The 21720-nt window shown below is 44.3% G+C and overlaps 1 protein-coding gene across 10 annotated transcripts in view; it reads left to right on the top strand.

Moving 5' to 3' along the window:
* robo1 (roundabout, axon guidance receptor, homolog 1 (Drosophila)) overlaps positions 1 to 21720 on the top strand; it is a 708427-nt gene that overhangs the window by 354861 nt on the left and 331846 nt on the right. The window contains exon 1 of one of the 10 annotated variants that reach the window (XM_063050248.1): positions 6107 to 6243. The exons of the other annotated variants lie outside the window; for them this stretch is intronic. The gene's annotated coding sequence lies outside the window, so the exon portion shown is untranslated. Of the gene's footprint in view, positions 1 to 6106; positions 6244 to 21720 lie in introns of those variants that run through there. 10 annotated transcript variants of the gene reach the window in all.

Here is a 21720-nt window from a genome sequence, read left to right as displayed (position 1 = left end):
ATGGGGAGCGAGAATTGGAGGAGCAAATTTGTAAGGAGATAGCAGATATTTGTAGTAAGCACAAGGTTGTGATTGTGGGAAATTTTAATTTTCCACACATAGACTGGGAAACCCATACTGTAAAAGGGCTGGATGGTTTGGAGTTTGTCAAATGTGTGCAAGATAGTTTTTTGCAGCAATACATAGAGATACCAACTAGAGAAAGGGCAGTGTTGGATCTCCTGTTAGGGAATGAGATAGGTCAGGTGACAGAGGTATGTGTTGGGGAGCATTTCAGGTCCAGTGATCACAATGCCATTAGTTTCAATATAACTATGGAGAAGGATAGGTCTGGACCCAGGGTTGAGATTTTTGATTGGAGAAAGGCTAACTTTGAGGAGATGCGAAAGGATTTAGGAGGAGTGGATTGGGACAATTTGTTTTATGGAAAGGGTGTTATAGAGAAATGGAGGTCATTTAAAGGTGAAATTTTGAGAGTACAGAATCTTTATGTTGCTGTTAGGTGGAAAGGAAAGGTTAAAAGTTTGAGAGAGCCATGGTTTTCAAGGGATATTGGAAACTTGGTTCGGAAAAAGAGAGATATCTACAATAAATATAGGCAGCGTGGAGTAAATGAGATGCTCGAGGAATATAAAGAATGTAAAAAGAATCTTAAGAAAGAAATTAGAAAAGCTAAAAGAAGATAAGAGGTTGCTTTGGCAAGTAAGGTGAAAATAAATCCAAAGGGTTTCTACAGTTATATTAATAGCAAAAGAATAGCGAGGGATAAAATTGGTCCCTTAGGGAATCAGAGTGGACAGCTATGTGTGGAGCCAAACGATGGGGCAGATTTTGAACAATTTCTTTTCTTCGGTATTCACTAAGGAGAAGGATATTGAATTGTGTAAGGTAAGGGAAACAGGTAGGGAAGTTATGGAAACTATGATGATTAACGAAGAAGTAGTACTGGCGCTTTTAAGGAATATAAAAGTGGATAAGTCTCCGGGTCCTGACAGGATATTCCCTAGGACCTTGAGGGAAGTTAGTATAGAAATAGCAGGGGATCTGTCAGAAATATTCAAATGTCATTAGATACGGGGATGGTACCGGAATATTGGCATATTGCTCACGTTGTTCCATTGTTTAAAAAGGGTTCTAGGAGTAAACCTAGCAATTATTGGCCTGTGAGTTTGATGTCAGTGGTGGGTAAATTGATGGAAGGTATTCTCAGAGATGGTATATATAATTATCTGGATAGACAGGGTCTGATTAGGAACAGTCAACATGGATTTGTGCGTGGAAGGTCATATTTGACAAATCTTACTGAATTTTTTGAAGAGGTTACTAGGAAAGTTGATGAGCGTAAAGCGGTGGATGTTGTCTATATGGACTTCAGTAATGCCTTTGACAAGGTTCCACATGGAGGTTAGTTAGGAAGGTTCAATCGTTAGGTATTAATATTGAAGTAGTAAAATGGATTCAACAGTGGCTGGATGGGAGATGCCAGAGAGTTGTGGTGGATAACTGGTTTTCAGGTTGGAGGCTAGTGACTAGTGGTGTGCCTCAGGGATCTGTACTGGGTCCAATGTTATTTGTCATTTACATTAATGATCTGGATGATGGGGTGGAAAATTGGATTAGTAAGTATGCAGGTGATACTAAGGTAGGTGGCGCTGTGGATAATGAAGCAGGTTTTCAAAGCTTGCAGAGAGATTTAGGCCAATTAGAAGAGTGGGCTGAAAGATGGCAGATGGAGTTTAATGCTGATAAATGTGAGGTGCTACATTTTGGTAGGACTAATCAAAATAGGACATACATGGTAAATGGTAGGGCATTGAAGAAAGCAGTAGAACAGAGTGATCCAGGAATAATGGTGCATAGTTCCCTGAAGGTGGAATCTCATGTGGATAGGGTGGTGAAGAAAGCTTTTGGTATGCTGGCCTTTATAAATCAGAGCATTGAGTATAGGAGTTGGGATGTAATGTTAAAATTGTACAAGGCATTGGGAAGGCCAAATTTGGAATATTGTGTACAGTTCTGGTCACCGAATTATAGGAAAGATATCAACAAAATAGAGAGAGTACAGAGAAGATTTACTAGAATGTTACCTGGGTTTTAGCACCTGAGTTATAGAGAAAGGTTGAACAAGTTAGGTCTTTATTCTTTGGAGCGTAGAAGGTTAAGGGGGGACTTGATAGAGGTATTGAAAATTATGAAGGGGATAGATAGAGTTGATGTGAATAGGCTTTTTCCATTGAGAGTAGGGGAGATTCAAACGAGAGGACGAGTTGAGAGTTAGGGGGCAAAAGTTTAGGGGTAACATGAGGGCGAACTTCTTTACTCAGAGAGTGGTGGCTGTGTGGAACGAGTTTGCAGTAGAAGTGGTAGAGGCAGGTACGACATTGTCATTTAAAGAAAAATTGGATAGGTATATGCACAGGAAGGGAATGGAGGGTTATGGGCTGAGTGCAGGTCAGTGGGACTAGGTGAGAGTAAGCGTTCGGCACGGACTAGAGAGGCCGAGATGGCCTGTTTCCGTGCTGTAATTGTTATATGTTATGTAAGTCCCAGAGTGATACGTCTTGTAAGTTGATGGTACGTGGGTGTTACCAGCAAGAACAAGCAATTCTCAGCGTTCCACAGATAAACATACTCACACGTACACACAATTCAGTTTGTTATTCCACTGGACAGCAGCACTACCACGAGAGGCCAGCCTTCAGCCCAGCAATGGAGACTGTGCTGGACCAGCTCCAGTGCCTCCCCTCCTGGACTGCTGCAGCAAGCAAGGCCACACTGCTCTCCTGCTATCTCTTTCACTGATAAACAAGGGAAACAGACTTGCAGTATTTTACATTACCAATGTCCAACAGCGTCTTGTGATGGCAAGAACAATATCCAAGACAATCACTCTCTATGAGACCGCACGCACCCTTCGTGCACCGACTCTGATGCCTTTTTGTAACAGTCAGTATCACAGTCCGCACCAAGTCCAGCTCTTTCAGCTCCTCCACCCACAAGCAGCTCGCTGATGGAGTCGACCTGCAGTACCTGAAATTCTTAATGTCCAGTATTGTCATGTGATTGTAAGCAAGACATTTTAAAAATTACAGAAACACCTTTGGTTAGCCTCGGTGAGGCCATTGCATCCGAACACACCGCCATCTTACTGGAAACGTGTACCTATCTAAGAGTCGCATAAAAGTCCCTAATGTATCTGCCTCTACCACCACCCCAGTCAGGATATTCCACGCTCCCATAGTCTGTGTAATAAACTTAACTCTGATGTGTCCTCTGTACTTTCCTTAAATCACATTAAAATCCTGCCCTGCTGGTGTTAGCCATTTCTGCCTTGGGGAGAAAAGCCGCCAGCTGTCCACGCTGCCTCTGCCTACCACTTGTTCTACTTCGCAGGTTAGCAGGAATTGAGTGGGCTGATGGGTCTTTTACTAATCTGTCTCTCTCTTGAGATTCCAGGGAATTTCTCTGCCCTATGGATAGTGAAGCTTTGTTCCCTACCCAAATGGACAGGGCTATCAGTCATTGAATGAATGCAAGGCAAGACACTAAGAGAGTTTCTTCAGATCTGAAGGAAGAATGTGGGGCGTGTTTTCAATAAGGAAGTAACACTGAGCTAACTAATGAGCTAATTCTTTTTTTTTACTGAATGGTGGGAACAGTCACAAGAAGTCATATCGCCTATTCTTGTTTCTCTATGGAGTCTTCTTATAGAACCTGCAATGTCTGGGTTGAATCTTGGAACACAAATGGGCCAAGTCTTCTGGATGCAATCAACCACACAGCGTCCTTTCTACTAAGGCATGGTCCATGATGTTGCCAGTAATTGCAGGTTAAGATCATCCCTTAACTCCACACCCAAATCCACCCTTTTTCCTTGTTGGAGCTGTTGGTTTTGTGATCCAAAAGCTCTTTGGAAGTCAAAAATGAAGCATAAAAATTGTTGCCTAATGCCAGTGTATTGAGTGTTACAGGAACAAAAGTGAAAAAGAAAGAGGAGCTAAGCGAAAAAAAAACACGAAGGAAAAAGCAGTCATGGTCATCCCATAATCAGACTAAAGATGACACAAATTCCAATGATAACAATTAACCTATAAAATAGTCAGATTCAGGTGGTGTGACACCTGCTACTGAAAAGTGAGAAGTTTCTAGGAAAATACAGGAAGATCTATCCTGTAATTGCTGGAAAATTCACTGAACAATTACGTGTATAGAGGTGATTCTTTAAGAATACAAACAAGTATAGGAAAGTTAACAACTACTACTGCGTCGACTCAGACCTAGGGAGCCGGTGCCGGGCAAAAGTTAAACTACAACAAAAATAACAAATCTACAGCTCAATCCAATACTATTTTTTCATAAGCCATGCCCTGTGATGCCTCTCTCAATGCTGGTGGAATTTCAAGATTCTACAAAATTACAGGTTCTGCCCTTGCCTCCTGCTGTCGTGGATGATGGCCATCCTGAATCTGAGTGGCCAAAGACAAATTGGTCCAAAAGCCCTTGGAGTTGCACTTTTTAGAAAATCTGAAGAATTTCATGGAAGCTTATACCTTGGCCTCAGTACAGTTCCCCTGCCCGAACCCTTTAGTGCCTGAATTTTCAAATCTTTCCATATTTGCCTCAATTATCCAAAGCAACAGTATCATCTGTCTGATGGGAGGGTGGAGAACAGAGAATGAACAGGCTGGGAGGGGTGCTTGGTTGCTGCTTTCCTGAAGCAGAGAGAATTGTAGGCAGAATCAATAGAAGAGGAAGCAGCAGGCTAGGCAGCATCTCTAGGAAGAGGTTCAGTCGATGTTTTGGGCCGAGACCCTTCGTCAGGACTAACTGAAAGAAGAGCTAGTAAGAGATTTGAAAGTGGGAGGGGGAGGGGGAGGGGGAGATCCGAAATGATAGGAGAAGACAGGAGGGGGAGGGATGGAGCCAAGAGCTGGACAGGTGATTGGCAAAATCAACTGCCCCTCCCCCTCCTGCCTTCTCCTATCATTTCGGATCTCTTCCTCCCCCTCCCACTTTCCAATCTCTTACTAGCTCGTCTTTCAGTTAGTCCTGACGAAGGGTCTCGACCTGAAACGTCGATGTGGAAGAAACCCGCTGTGTGACAGGGAGAACGTGTAGACTTCACACGGACAGCGCCCAAGGTCAGGATTGAACCTGGGCCTCAGGAACAGTCGTGTAGTAGCATCAGCACCGGGCTTTGAGACCAATGGTCCCGGGTTCGCATCTGGCCAGCTCCTTGAACACTCTCCATCAATGCTGGGTTGAACGTCGAGCCAGCACCTCGGCCTCATAAAAAAACAGACGTGCTAAGGAAACAGCAAAAAATGTGCCTGATGTGGAAAAGGAACAACGACTCAGGAGTGGTGAGGGCCTAATTATAGTCAATTTAATTGACCAACAATGAAACCAGGAAATACACAAAATTCAAAGTAAATTTATTATCAAAGTACATACATGTCACCATATACAACACTGAGATTCGTTTTCTTGTGGACATTTACAGTAAGAAAGAAATATAACAGAATTAATGAACAACTGTAGGTTTTCTATGTTTCTAACTACACACAAGACAGACAAAAAACCAATGTGCCAAAGAAAAGCTGTGCAAAAGCAGTAAATAAAACCATCTATCTAACTGTCGACACGAGTTGTAGAGTCCTTGAAAGTAAGTCATACCTTGTAGAATCAGTTCAGTGTTGTGGTGAGTGAAGTTATCCACGCTAGTTCAGAAGCCTGATAGTTGTAACATAATAACTGTTCCTAACCTCGGAGGTGTGGGACCTAAGGTTCTGGAACCTCCTTCCTGATGGCAACAGTGAGTAGGGAGTATGGCCTGGATGGTGGGTCAAGGATCACCAAGACCATCATGGATGCTAGAAACACACAGTAGGTCAGACAGTATCCGTGGAGTGAGAGACAGAGTTCAGATCATTTCATGTTCAGATCAGCTCATGAGTCCTGACGAAGGGTCTCGGCCCGAAACGTCGACTGTACCTCTTCCAAGAGATGCTGTCTGGCCTGCTATGTTCACCAGCAACTTTGATGTGTGTTCAGATCATTGTTGTTTCTCTCATCACAGCTGCTACCTGGTTTTGTATTTCAGCATTTTCTATTTTCAGACCATCTTTGTCCGATGAAGTGACGATGCATGCCGTTGTTGGAGACTTTTAGCACAGCAGTAGGAATGTCGTGCCATATCTGTGAATGTTCATTCCATCCAGCATTAGTATTTCCCATATGAAGGTCAGTCGCAGTTCAGTCTGGCCACAATATAACCAGAAATCCACAAAAAGTGGAATAGATCTGTAAATTGTTTCTACAGGAAAAGCTTCAGTCATCCAACAGACATTGTGTGTGTTTGCAGATGTTAAACTAATTCACTTTGTTAATAATTCTGGGTGGGTTCCTTAAGATTGTTATAGCTGGTGGTGGTAGTGGAGATAAGCCCCCGCTGCCTATTAAGTGCTCCCAATGATGTGAACCTCAGGTAGCCTCTGACAACCAAGTCCAGTTCCTGGCCTTCACATGTGGCTTAGCTGCTAATCCGGTGGAACCGTTTCTACTGACAGGAGAAGGGGTAAAGCAGGGTTACTGGTGCCTTAAAACCAGTCGCCTCGGGTAGATGGGCCTCGTCAGCCGCAGTTGGCAGCTCACCTAGGAGAAGGAAGCCCTGATCTCAAACCTCCACAGCCTTGTGACTGTACACACTCATAGAGAAGGCTTCGGAACTAAACCTGCGGAAAAATCCAGAGCCGGGGTCCCTAAGGCAGTCCCATGTTGAATTTAACACTGACTGGCAACTCCTGTGATGCCGCTGGTGTCGAACAGTATCGGTCTCAGTCGTTCTTTTGGATTCATCAGCTGTGTGTCGGGGAGGGGGGTTGGTGCTGCATAGGCAACAGCTTGTTCTCCATAATGTACTGCCCTGACTTGTCTCTAAGCTGGGATGCAACATCCATGGTTGACCCCGAGTAACAGAAGGCCTCAATCCTGGTTGAAATTCTATAAACTAGGGTAGTTAGTTGTGGGCCTCTCACCAATGGGATGGTTGAGGTGACTGGGACCTTTAATTAGGGTGAACATTGGATAACGTTTCCATTCATGGGAAGTCCCTGATCTAGATGTTAATAACACCCTCAAAATGCTGGAGGAACTCAGCAGGTCAGACAGGATCTACAGAAAAAAGTACAGTCGACGTTTCAGGCCGAAACCCTTTGGCAGGACTGGAGGAAAAAAAAGCTGAAGAGTAGATTTCAAAGGTAGGGGAGGAGAGAGAAACAAAGTGATAGGTGAAACTTGGAGGGGGAGGGATGAAGTAAAGACCTAGGAAGTTGATTGGTAAAAGAGACAGAAGGCCATGGAAGAAAGAAAAGGGGGAAGGCACCAGAGGGAGGTGAAGGGTGGGCAAGGAGATAAGGTGAGAGAGGGAAAAGGGGACGGGAACTGGTGAAGGGGGAGGTGGGGCATTACCGGAAGTTTGAGAAGTCAATGTTCACGCCATTAGGCTGGAGGTTACCCAGAAGGAATATAAGATGTTGTTCCTCCAACCTAAATGTGGCCTCATCACGACAGTGGAGGAGGCCATGGATGGACATATCGGAATGGGAAGTGGAATTAAAGTGGGTGGCCACTGGGACATCCCACTTTTTCTGGCAGACAGAGCCGAGATGCTCGGTGAAGCAGTCTCCTAATCTACATCGGGTCTTACTGATATACATGATGCCACACTAGGAGCAGTGGACACAGTATATAACCCCAACAGACTGACAGGTGAAGTGTCGCCTCACCTGGAAGGACTGTTTGGGACCCTGAATGGTAGTAAGCGAGGATGCGTAGGGGCAGGTGTAGCACTTGTTCCGCTTGCAAGGCTAAGTGCCGGTAGGGAGATCAGTGGGGAGGGACGAATGGACACAGAAGTCATGTAGGGAACAATCCCTGTGGAAAGCAGAAAGTGGGGGTGAGGGAAAGATGTACTTGGTGGTGGATCCCGTTAGAGACTGCGGAAGTTTTGGAAGACAACACCTTATATTCCGTTTGGGTAGCCTCCAGCCTGATGGTATGAACATCGATTTCTCAAACTTCTGGTAATTCACCCCCTCCCCTTCACCATTCCCCATCCCCTTTTTCCTCTCTCACCTTGTCTCCTTGCCCGCCCATTGCCTCCCCCTGTTCTTTCTTCCATGGCCTTCTGACTCTTTCACCAATCAACTTCCCAGCTCTTTACTTCACCCTATCCCCTCCCGGTTTCATCTATCACTTTATGTTTCTCCCTCCCCTCCCCCACCTTTCAAATCTACTTCTTGTCCTTTTTTTCTCTCCAGTCTTGCCGAAGGCTTTCAGCCCAAGACGTCGACAGTACTCTTTTCCGTAGGTGCTGCCTGGCCTGCTGAGTTCCTCCAGCATTTTGCTTGTGTTGCTCAGATTTCCAGCAGCTGCATATTTTCTCTTGTTTGTGTGCAGATGTTAATAATGCTCTTTATTTTGAATCTTTGAATCTTGAATCTTATTTGCCATGTGTTTTTGATAAGCTGCTTAGATTTAGTACATGGATAGGAGAGGTTTGATTGGCTCAGGCAGTTGGGTGTAGCTGGCTGGACAGCATGGATGAGTTGTGTTGGAGGTCCGTTTTCAGTGCTTTATCACTCTGTGAATATTTACTTACTTTAGGATACAGGACAGAACATGGCCTTCCAGCTCAATGAGCCGCACCACTGAGATTAACCCTAGCCTAATCACGGGACAATTTACAATGATCGACTAACCTACAAGGCAGGATGTCTTTAGACTGTGGGAGGAAACCAGAGCACCTGGAAGAAACCCACGCACATGGGACGGACTTTTTGAGAAAGAACTCAGGAATCGAACTCTGAACTCCAAAACCCCGATGCCGTCGTGCTAACCGCAGCGTTACCATGGCATCATAAATAACAGAGTAGTAAATCTAGTGGGGAATCTCAGAGAATGAAAGAGATTAAAGATGAGCTTTGTTACATACGTGTACATTGAAACATTCAGTGAAATGTGGTGTTTGTGTCAACAATGAACGCAGTATAAGGATGTGCTGGGGGATGGTCTGCAAGTGTCACTGTGCCAAAATAGCATGCCCACAGCCCTAACCCTCGTGTCTTTGGAATGTGGGAGGAAACCAAAGCACACACTCTCGACTCTCCCAGCATAAGAAACATCCTCTCCACATCCACTCTATCGAGGCCTTTCAGCATTCGATCGGTTTCAATCGGACTACCCCTCATTCTTCTGATTTGCAGTGAGTGCAGGGCCAGAGCCATCAAACGTTCCTCATTTGACAAGCCTTTCCATCCTGGAATCATTCTCGTGAGCCTCCTTTGAACCCTCTCCAACGTCAGCACATCTTTTCTTAAATAAGGGGCCCAAAAGTGCTCACAATACTCCAAGTGAGGCCTCCCCAGTGCTTGAAAAAGCCTCAACATTACATCCATTACATAACATTGGATCTTCTTCAATCGCAAGAAAAAACTGAAAAGTTTTACAAAAAAAGCACAATTAAAATAAACAATTTTTATTGTAAGGTGGTACAGTTGTATTACATATAATGTTATAGAAAAAGAACAGTGCAAATGGACAAATAAACTGCTAGGATCATGATGAGATAGACTGTGAGACCAAGAGTTCATCTTTTATTAGAGATCTGTTCAAGAATGTTATAACAGCTGGATAAATGCTGTCCTTCAGCTAGCTGGTGGTACACCTTCCAATTCTTTTGATTTTTTTGTCTGACATTGAGGTGGAGAAGAGAGAATGACTGGGTACATACTGGGTGAGTGGATATAGGCACTCTCAAGTTGAAAGAGCAACACCTCATATTCCATGTAGATAGCCTCTAATCTGATAAAACAGGCATTGATTTCTCCAAGTTCTGTTACTTTTTTCCATCTTTTTATTCCCCTCCTCTTCTCCTCCCCTGCCTATCACCTCCCCCTGGTGCCCCTCCTCTTTCCCTTTCTCCTATAATCCGCTCTTCACTACTATCATATTCTTTATTGTTCAGCCCTTAACTTTTCCACTTATCACCCCCCAATTTACTTCATCCCTCTCCCACCCACCTACAGTACGTTCACCTGTCACCTTCTAGCTTTTCCTCCTTCACCTCCCTCCACCTTCTTATTCTGGCATCTTTCCCCCTTCTTCTCCAGTCCATCCTGCTGAAGGGTCGTGGCCGGAAATATTCACTGTTTATTCATCTCCATGTATGTTGCCTGACATGCTGAGTTTCTCCAGCTTTTTGTGTGTGTGTTGCTTGAATGTAATGGATGCTTTCCAGAGGAAGTGGGAAGTGCAGACAGAGTCAATGGAGGGGAATCTGGACTGGGCTGCGTTCTTAACTCCTTGCAATTTCTTGGGGCCTTGAGCAGAGAAGTTGCGGTACAAACAGTGATACATTTGGATGCGATGCTGTCTGCGATTAATCATGGTAGAGCAGCGGTTAGCAATATTACAGTTCAGGGCTTTGGAGTTCAGAGTTGAATTCTGGCGGCATCTCTCAGGAGTCTATATGTGCTCCCCATGGAACGCTTGGGTTTTCTCCAGGTACTCAGGTTTCCTCCCACTGTCCGAAGACAAACTGGTTGGAAGATTAATTGGTCCTGTGATTAGGTAGGGTGAAGTAGGTGGGTAGCACTGCTCGAAGGGCTGGAAGAGCTTGCTCCACACTCTACCTCTAAACAAATAAATAAAAATCTATATAGTTGGGCGGTAGAATCTGGGGGAATTGATGGGAATCGAAGGTGAAACGAGGAATTTGTCAAGTTTGCAGACAAAGTTTCTCAGAGGAACAACCTGGCAGGTCTAAACACCGTGGACCAATATGTCCAGGTTAGTGTAAGTGGTTGAAAGAAGCTCCAGAGTTCTTGACAGAAAACAAATAAATCTGGATGCATTCCATTCTCAAAGAAATTTGTTCAACCTTAATCCCTTAAATACCCAATTTCAGTCACTGATATTAAACTCAGCCAGTGAATAGGTGAATAGAGCACGGTATAATTAGCCTAATAAATCCAGGAAATAGTTACTGCTGTAAACCATTCAGCTGTTTAGACCTTAGAACCGTGTTTACCCTTACGCTCAGGGGGAGTATAATAAATAGTGTACTGTATTCACTCCTTTATTTAAGTTTTATTTAGTAGTCTGTTTTAAATTGTTTCCCGTTTCTTTTTCACTTCAAGTAGAACCATTTTTGCCTGGGATCAGAAGGTAGTTTACTGAACTTTGAGCTGCTTGCAGCCATTGGGACGACTGTGCTTTGAGGTTCTCGGCAGTCAGGAGGTATCCTGCAATCAGGGGCCTTTGCAACAACTGGGTCTATTGTGGTGGGAAGCTTCTGCAATCCATGTTGCTGCGCCGGTTCGACACCTTTGAGGGTAGCAGCAGGTTTCTGTGTTGAAGATAGAATATAGAACACAGAATGTAGATCATGGAATGGAGATTAGAGAACATATGGCACAGTACTGCACAGAACAGCATCTTTGACTCACCATGAACTAATTAAACCAAGGCTTCCTAATAATTCCACTTCCCCACACATTGTCTATATCCTTCCCTTCATTGCTTCTTCCTCTAAAGCAAGAGAGCTTAGAAATCACCAGCATTTCTGCACTCAGATCCACCAAAGTCATTTGAAGGGGTTTGACCCAAACATCAACGATCCATTTCCCACCCACCAATGTTGCCTGGCCATAAAACGTAGGAGCAGATTCCACTCTGCTATTTCACCATGGCTGATCTATTTCTCTCTCACCCCCAATCTCCTGCCTTCTCCCCCTAACCATTCATATCCCGATTGGTCAAGAACCTATCAATCTCTGCCTTAAATATACCCAGTGACTTGAACTCCACAGCAATGAATTCCACAAATTCACAACCCTCTGGCTAAAAAAATCCCTCCTCATCTCTGTTCCAAATAGACATTCCTCTGTTTTGAGGCCATGCCCTCTAGTGTAAGACTCCCACTACAGAAAACATCCACTCCACCTCCACTTGACTGAGGCCTTTCAGGATTCGATAGGTTTCAGTGAGACCTCCCCTCAATCGTCTGAATGAACTTCCCAGTGAGTTTCTGGTAAGATGGCGGCATGCTTGGACACAGCAGCCTTTGCGGGGCCAGCCAAAGGTGATTTATCTTTTTCACAATATCAAGAGAATGATGGACATCCAAAATCTTCGAGTACTACTGGTCTATCCCATCAATGAGATTATCATTGGTGGAGGAGCTGGACTTAGTGCGAATCATGTTGCTGCTTGGTACAGATGGGCATTAGAGTTGGTGTGCAGTCAAACGGTAAATGCTTCTCGTAGTCACTTCTCTTGTGATTGCAAAGCTCTGCTGGACATTGGTACTGTGGAATGCTGCAAGTCCGGTTGACTGCTTTAGATAGATTGAAGTAGATACTTTATTGGTCCCAAAGGAAGTTGCAGTCTCACAGTAGCACTACAAGTGCACAGATATACAAATATTAGAAGGGAAATAAGAATGAATAAAAAATAAGTTGCCTCAAACAGTCTTAACTGGGGGGTGCAAACACGAAGAAACCTGCAGATGCTGGAAATTCAAGCAACACACACAAAAGATGCTGGTGAACGCAGCAGGCCAGGCAGTATCTATAGGAAGAGGTACAGTTGACGTTTCGGGCCGAGACCCTTCGTCAGGGCGTAACTGAGGGGGGGGGGGTTGCATCATTTCCCCAGTTATAGGTTGACTCATGATAGAGCCTAATGGCCCGGGGTAAGAATGACCACATACTGTATAGCACTTTTTGGGGAAGCACAGTTGTCTTAGTCTATTATTAAAAGTGCTCCTCTGTTCAGCCCAGGTGGTATGCAGAGACTGAGAAACATTGTCAAGCTTTGCCCGGGCTTTCTGTAGGGTCCTTTGTTCTCCCACAGCCTCCAGTGTGTCCAGTTTGACTCCTATAATAAAGCCAGCCTTTCTAATCAGTTTATTGAGCCTGTTGGCATCACCCATGTTGATGCCATTGCCCCAGTATACCACCGCACAGAAGATTGTACTGGCAACAACAGACTGGTAGAACATGTGAAGGCCAGGCCTGCATACTCCAAAGGACCTCAGTCTCCTCAGGAAGTAGAGGTGGCTCTGGCCTTGTACACAGCCTCTGTGTTGGCGCTCCATTCAAGTCTGTCATCCCGGCACACCCCAAGGTACTTGATGGTAGGACTGAGAGTGGGGGATCTGCGTGGCCTTGGTTGCACTGCAGGCCAGGCCTTATGCCACAGTGTCGCCTGTTACAACCACCTGGAGAGGTGACTCTGGAATCAGTGTGGCACAGCATCCATGCTAGATTGGGGGCTGGCCCATCCTCTTAGTGCTGCCCTCCATTGTTCACTCGGTGAACAACAAGCTGGATTGCATTTGTTTGCGAACACCTGAGGCTTGCTCTTGCCGACAACGTCAATGGACTCAGGGACTTGGGTATATTATATTAGCTTTGTGTTTTGTATATGAGTTTAAGGTGAATATTATACAAGGCCATGTCACGTATAGTTTTGTACGTTTACTACTGTGTTATACGAGGGGTGATTGATAAGTTTGTGGCCTAAGGTAGAAGGAGCCAGTTTTAGAAAACCCAGCACATTTATTTTTCAACATATACCCCTGCTACATGTACACACTTAGTCCAGCGGTCATGGAGCATACGGATCCCTTCTTTGTAGAAGTGGTCCACAGCAGGGGTGATTGATAAGTTTGTGGCCTAAGGTAGAAGGAGATGAGTTATTAACTTCAAACTTTCAGCATTATCACTCAAAGAGCTCAACTGCACGTGCATGTAACGAGAGCGTCTTGGACCTCCAGGTGGTCCACAGCAGGGGTGATTGATAAGTTTGTGGCCTAAGGTAGAAGGAGATGAGTTATACAGTTCTCATTACATGCATGTGCAGTTCAGCTCTTTGTGTGAAAATGCAGAAAATTTGAAGCTAATATCTCATCTCCTTCTACCTTCAGCCACGAACTTATCAATCACACTTGCTGTGGACCACTTTCTGGAGGTCCAAGATGCCGACTTCTACAAAGAAGGGATCCGTATGCTCCACAACCGCTGGACTAAATGTGTAAATGTAGGAAAAACAATGTGCTAGGTTTACTAAAATTGACTCCTTCTACCTTAGACCATGAACTATCAATCACCCCTCGTATGTGCTTTGTGCTGTGTGTGACTGTTGGTGTTGTGTTTTGCACCTTGGCCCCAGAGGAACACTGTTTCATTTGGCTGTATTCATGGGCATTCATATATGGGTGAATGACAGTTAAACTTGAACTGGAACTTGAGTTCCTTCAGCAGTTTGCGCATTGCTTCTGATTTCTGCATTTGCAGTACCTTCGTAAATTCTTTGGGCCACTTTGACGGGTTTCTGTGCCATTGAAGCATATGACATTCTGGGGGAAGTTATACCAGGGCTGTGTCTGCTCTGTCGTGAATGTAATGAGATCACTTCAAAGAGCTGGTCGAGGCCCAGAGGCAGCTTGTCCTGGAGTTAGAAGCCTGTCAGTGTGTGGGAAGGAGGAAATGGACTTGTTTTGCTGTTGTTGTTTATGTTGTTCTCCTGAGCATTGTGGGAATGCTAAGATGCCCGAGGAATGTGTGGCGGCACTTGCGGGCGGCCCCCAGCACATCCGTAGGTTGTGTTGGCCGTTAATGCAAACTGAACATTTTACTGTGTGTTTCAATGTACAGGTGATAAATAAATCTGAATTTGAATCTGAAAAGCAGGGAGTTGTGTCAAGTGCTCTGGGCCACTATTCATCCCACACCGAACATCAATCAAAGCAGATGATCCGATCAACCACACAGTGCTGTTTGTGGGATCTTCCTGTGCCCCAGTGATTACTGTGACTGTTATGAGGAGAGGCTGGAGAGACTAGGCTTGGAGCAGAGGAGTTTAAGAGGGGACATGACTGAGCTGTATAAAATTAGAAGGGATATGGAGAAGGTAGACTGCAGAAAACTTCACCAAAGCTGGGATATGTGCAAATTGATTACATGGATTTAAGGTAAAGTTCAAGAGACTGAGAGGGAACTGACAGTGGTGACTACTCAGACCACACTGCCAGAAAGAGTGGTGCAGACAGAGTCATTGACAGTGTTTAAGTGTCCAGATGACCGCTGAATTGTCCCGGCATTTAGTACCGTGCAAATGTCTGAGGTACATATACCTAGGTGCCTGAGATTTTTGCATAGTACTGCAGTAATTTTATTTATTGTCCTGTACTGCTGCCACAAACAAAAACAAATTTCATGACATACAGTATGTGAGTGATGATAAAGCTGATTCTGATATAGGTCTCGAGGTGAATCATAGTTGGGAAAAGAGGAAGCGAGAATGGAGGGAGCAGGAAGCACCAGAGAAACATTCTGTAATGATCAATAAATCCCCTGCGCTTCTCCCGGTTTCACTTATCACCCATCACTTTGAACTTCTTCCTCCCCTCCTCCGCCTTCATACCCTGACTTCTCATCTTTCTTTCCACTCCTGATGAAGGGTCTCAGACTGAAGCATCGACTGTTTATTCTTTTCCATAGAGGCTGCCTGGCCTGCTGAGTTTGGAATCAAATGACTTTGGCTGTGTGTGTCTGAACCAGTACCAACCTCTGCACCTGGCACTCCCTCTCTGCCACCTGTCCCACAGCCCTCCCGTGGTGCTCTGCCTTCACCATTCCTAATATCCTTTGCTCCCATCAGATTTACAAACTCGCTCTCTGCTCCACATTGACAAAGACGGTACTGCGCCAAAGTTTTATCTACCCTCCCTATATATATGTGCCTAAGACTTTTGCACAGTACTCTAGATGCCTGCAGGCCAAATGTTGGAAGTTGGGATTAATATGGGTTGTTAGCACAGGCAGAGTGGGTTGAATGGTGTATGACTTTATTTAAAGTACATCTGCCTGTCTTTGTTAAGAGTGTTCGATGACAGACTTAACCTTTGAAGAAAGAGAAGAAAGTGAAGATGTTTCAGAAGAATGAGGAGGAACTTCATTGAAACCTACTAAATATTGAAAAGCCTAGATAGAGTGGATGTGGAGAGGATGTTTCCTGTAGTGGGGTAGTCTAGGACCAAAGGACACAGCCTCAGAATAGAAAAATGTCCCTTTAGAATGAAGCTATAAGAGGAATTTCTTTAGCCAAAGGATAGTGAATCTGTGAAATTCATTGCCACAGACACCTGTGGTGGCCAAGTCATTGGGTATATTTAAGTGGTGGTTGATAGGTTCTTGATTATTCAGGGTGTCAAAGGTTACAGGCAGAAAGCAGGAGAATGGGGTTGAGAGGGAATATAAATCAGCCATGATTGAATGACAGAACAGACTAGATGGACAGAATGGCCGAATTCTAATCCTGGTTCTTATGCTATTATGACACTTGAAAGCCATTTCCTTTCCTGTAAAATGCCTTGGAGGTGCAGAGAAACGTTTAAAATGAGATATCAAAATGCAGGTACTTTGTCCTGTAATCCCACATTCCCACTTAAATGCTGTGACCCTATAAATTGTCTTTTGAAGTTTCTCGTGCAATCTGAAGACACTGTGCTTACAGAGAGCAGACCTAAATTCCAACAACCCTTTGAATGGAGAAGAGAAACCATCTTTTCATTTCCGCTCCATCGGTCTATTGCCAAGCATTTTTTATTAAGTCTTGATTTTCCTATCATCGGTAAACAGATGTTGCTGTTCATCATGTTTTGTGGTTTTGCCATTGGAATGTGGAAGTGAGTTACATATAGGCAATTGAATTTATTAATTTGAAGGGAATCTGTCCCAAGTTATTTCTAAGGAGATGTGGAGAATCATGACCAAAGTCTTTATAAAAGTCCGTTTTAAAGAGGAGAGAAGTTTGGGTTTCACACAACTGAAGATATGGCCACCAAGAGTAAAGTGATTAAAAGCAGGTATACAAGATGATGAGAGGCATTGATCATGTGGATAGCAGAGTCTTTTTCCCAGGGCTGAAATGGCTAATACCGGGGGGCATAGTTTTAAGGTGCTTGGAAATAAGTACCGAGGGGATGTCAGGGATAAGTTTTTCACACAGAGAGTGGGGGTGGGTGGAATGCACTGCTGGCGGTGGTGGTGGAAGCGGATACAACAGGGTCTTTTAAGAGCCTCTTGGGTAGGTACATGGAGCTTAGAAAAATAGAGGGCTATATGCTGGGGAAATTCTAGTCAGCTTCTAGAGTAGGTTACATGGTCGGCACAACGTTGTGGGCCAAAGAGCCTGTAATGTGTTGTAAATTTCTATGTACTAAGTTCTATGGTCTATTCAGGGGCAGGAAGATTTCCGGTCAAGAAGATGCTGATCGGCGGTCTCCATCGTGGTCGTCGCTCACCCTTAGTTGTTGTTTATGTTCATAGCTGTTCCAATTCTAACATATTTGAGCCAAGATTCTTTTGGAAGTCAAGAAAGAGGCATAAAGCACAAGAAGAACAAAGGGAATTGGAAACATAGAGTTGCAGGAGTCAAGAAACTAAGAACAAAGAACAGAAAAAGATGGCAAGCCAGCATGTTCAGCCCTTCTTATACCATAGATAAGAAATGTTCCATTCAAATTTATAGATAAGAGTTAACCAATCAGATAGACTCTATTCAAATAATACAATACCAGCGAAGCAGGATCATACAACTGTAACCACGAGGAGGTACATTGAACAATTGCATATATGTACTGTGACCACTAGGAAACCTACTAAACAGCTTCATACATCTAAAGAATTCTAAAAATACTAACAGGCATAGGTTGTTAAACTGCAAAGAAAAAGTAATTATACATTAGGGTTAGTCTAATCCAATAAAGGGATGGTTTGGGGAACAGAAAGGGGAGTCAGAGGTTAGGTTAGGGTTTAGGGACAGTGATGTGGTAGAATTAGAGGTCAGGATGGAGTCTAGGCCTCCACTCTATACCATTAACATGGTTGTGCAATAAAAGACGTTTGTGATCAGATATTGGGCCAGCAGACCAGCAAGGAAAATGGATAGTGATCCCTCAGGGTCAGTAAGTCATCAGTGGATTCTGTGATCGGACTTCCATGCAGGCAGGGGAAACAAGAACCATTGGTTGCCTTGCTACGTGAGTTGGCTACACTGAAGTTCAAGGTTTAGTATTCAGTGTCCACATCCAGTTTCCTCACTCATCATCATTGGTGAGTACTGGGTCAATACTGAAGATCGAGGCCCAAAGATCGATTAGAGTCCTGAAGTTGAGACTTGAAGGTAGGAGTCCTGAATCTGCGACTTTACAAGTCCACTGGGGAAGTCAAAGGCCAGATGTCTGCTGGAGGATGGAGGACAAAGCCAGCGTCCTGGGATTGGAGGACTGACAGCCTGGGTGGGAGAGAGAAACGGGGTTTGTTGCTTTTCTCTTGTTTCTGCTCGGGTAGTTCTGTGACATTGTGGGCATGGTATGTTGGTGATAGAATGTGAGGTGACGGTTGTGCATTGCCTCCAGCACACCCTTTCGGTGTGTGTTTCTGTGTACGTACATGTGTGAAACAAATGAAGCAATGTAACGCTGGGGTCTGTAGGAATAAGCAGCAAGTGACAGACCCATCTGCACTGGTACTGTACCCTGGTGTTATACACTGACGGACCTATCCCAACTGGTACACACCCCAGTGTTTCCAGTGACAGACCTGTTCCCATCTATAAATGAAAGTAAAAAAAAAATACCTGCAAGTGCTGAAACCTGAATTTTAAAAAACAATATAGTTTCAGCAGGTCAGACAGCATCTGTGAAGAGAGGCGCAAAAGTAATGTTTGAAGTGGTTGATCTGCTGATTTTGCCTCTGCGATATTGATTGTCGTATGTGTGGGTGTTGTAGCTAGGCAGTGATGTGATGTAAGTGCCTTTATAGCTCTGCTGCCGTCGCAGTGGGAATGAGCCAGGCTTTGAAAATGTGCTGGTATGTTGATTGGGAATCACATTATTCATCATTTGTCTTGGTCGCTCTATAAATTGCCAAATTTAAGGAGAAATTATAAACAGTCAAATTCTGCCTTATTGAACATAGAATATTACAGTACAGTCCCTTCAGCCCATGATATTGTGCCAGACTTTTAACCTACTCCATGATCAACCTAACCCTTCCCTCCCATACAAGCCCTCCATTTTCTATTATCCATCTGCCTAACCAAGACAGGGCATTGTTTGTAAAAATCTTACCTCTGACATTCCCCCTATACTTTCATCCAGTCACCGTAAAATTATGCCCCCTGGTATTAGACATTTCTATCAAGTCACATCTCACATTCTCCTTCACTCCAAAGAGAAAAGCCCGAGCTCACTCAACCTATCCTCATAAATCATGCTCTCTAATCCAGGCAGCATCCTGGTCAATCTTTGCATCCTCTTTAAAGCTTCCAAGAAATCGTACAACCAAGAAATTCCCCAATGGACTCAACAGACAATAGAAAACTGTAAGTGCTTCAGATAATTTGAGCACAGCTAGCACCCATTAGCTGATTATATGACCCAGTTGCTGTTGTTATTGATTCGTCATGTCTCAGGTAGATTGGGTTGTAAAGTGAGCTTTTGGCACATTTGCCTTCACAAATCAAAGTACTGAATACAGTATGTTATGGTGAAATTGTATAATACATTGGTGACAAATATTGTTGGAGTATTGTGTCCAGTTCGAGTCATCTACTTACAAGAAAGTTATCAATAAGATTGAAAGAGAGTAGAGAAAATTTACAAGGATGTTGTGGGGCCTTGAGGTTCTGAGTTATAGAGAAAGGTAGAATAGAGTAGAACTTTGTTCCCTGAGCGCAGAAGAATAAGAGTATGTTTGATAAAGGTATACAAAATTATGAATAGTATTGATAGGTTAAATCTAGGCTTTTTCTCCTGAGGTTGGGTGAGACTAGAACTTCAGGTCATAGGTGAAAGGGTGAAAGCGAAAATATTTAAGGGGGATGTGAGTGGGAACGGTGGAGTTCAATTCAATTTCAACATTTAAGAGAACTTTGGATAAGTACATGGTGCGAGGTTATAGAGAGCTATGTTCCAGGTGCACATCGATGGGAATAGCAGAATAATAGGCATGGACTAGATGGGCTGAAGGGCCCATCTTTGGTGTTGTATGACTGAGCGGACAAAAAATTTGGTGTCTCCAGAATACTTTGGACCTTGTGTGGCTTCACTGGAAGTTCGAAAAGCAGGGATGTTTACAGATGGTTATACCATCTCGTACTATCTTAATTAACTCTGTGACATTTCTATTTTGTTGTAATCCACTAAATCAAATTGAAGGAAAATGAGACTGACACTGCACTTACTGTAAACTAAACAATGAGCATAATGTATAGAGTATCTGCCAAATCACTCCCAGGCTCTCGGCAACACAGCTCTTCAATTACTGTTAACCCTTTCACGGGCAAGCCTGAAACTGCCTTTCTCACTGGTTCAGATTTAGATTCAGATTCTGACTGATTTATCACACGTACATCGAAACAAAAACAAACGAGGCGTGTAGCCGGTAGAGCGCAACATTACTGGAGCTTGGGGCATCGGAGTTCAGAGTTCAATTCCAGCATCCTATGTAAGGAGTCTCTCTGTCCCCCCCCCCCCCATAGAATGTGTAGGTTTCCCCCGTGTACTCTGGTTTCCTCCTACAGTCCAAACACGTAGTGGTTAACAGGTTAATTAGTCATTGTAAGTTGTCCCATGATTAGGCTGGGGATAGATCTGGGGTCGCTGGGCAGCGCCGCTCGAAGCGCTGAAGAGCCTGTTCCACGCTGTATCTCAATAAATGAATTAGGTGAAATACGTTGTTTGTGTTAACAACCAACACACCTAAAGGTGTGCTGGGGGCAGCCCACTAGGGTCGCCACACATTACGGTGCCGATATAGCATGTCCACAATGCTCTGCAGGACAACACAGAACACAAGCAACATAACTAGCCCCATTCCTCCCTCCCACCCACGCACGTACAACAGAATCAAAACAACCCCCATTCCTCCCTCCCACCCACGCACGTACACAATCTTCTAGCCCCATGAACAACAGAATCAAAACAAGCCCCGTTCCTCCCTCCCACCCATGCACGTACACAATCTTCTAGCCCCGTGTCAGGTTTATTATCACCGACATAATACATAATGCATGGCACTTTTTGTTCGGGGGTATCTCGATAGCTGAACATCATTACAGTGCCAGTGACCCGGGTTCAATTCCCACCGCTGTTGGTAAGGAGTTTGTACGTTCTCTCCGTGACCATGTGGGTTTCCTCCGGGTGCTCCGGTTTCCTCACATACTCCAAAGGTGTACAGGTTGGTACATTAATTGGTCACTTGGTGTAATTGGGTAGTGCAAGTCGTTACTGTGTTGTATCTCTAATTAATTAAGTCGGAAGGTAGTGTGATTACTGAGTTGCAAAGATAAATGGTGGAAAAGTGAAACAATGAGGTGCTGTTCATGGGCCCATGAACTGTTCTGAAATCTGATGGTGGAGGGGAAGAAGCTGTTCCTAAAACACTGAGTGTGCCTTCAGGCTCCTGTACCTCCTCCCTGATGGCAGCAATGAGAAGAGGGCATGAGCCAGATGTGGGAGGTTCTCAGTGATGGATGCCACCATCTTGAGGCACAGCCTCCTGTCGATGTCCTCGTCAGTGGAAAAAGGATTGTGTCTGCAACAGAACTGGCTGGGTCTACAACTGTCAGCAGCTTCTTGTGTTC

The sequence above is a fragment of the Mobula hypostoma genome, chromosome 6 (genome assembly GCF_963921235.1).
Source record: "Mobula hypostoma chromosome 6, sMobHyp1.1, whole genome shotgun sequence".
NCBI lineage: Eukaryota > Metazoa > Chordata > Chondrichthyes > Myliobatiformes > Myliobatidae > Mobula > Mobula hypostoma.
The sequence above is the reverse complement of the archived record's forward strand: the minus strand, read 5'-3'. Positions and strand labels throughout refer to the sequence as shown.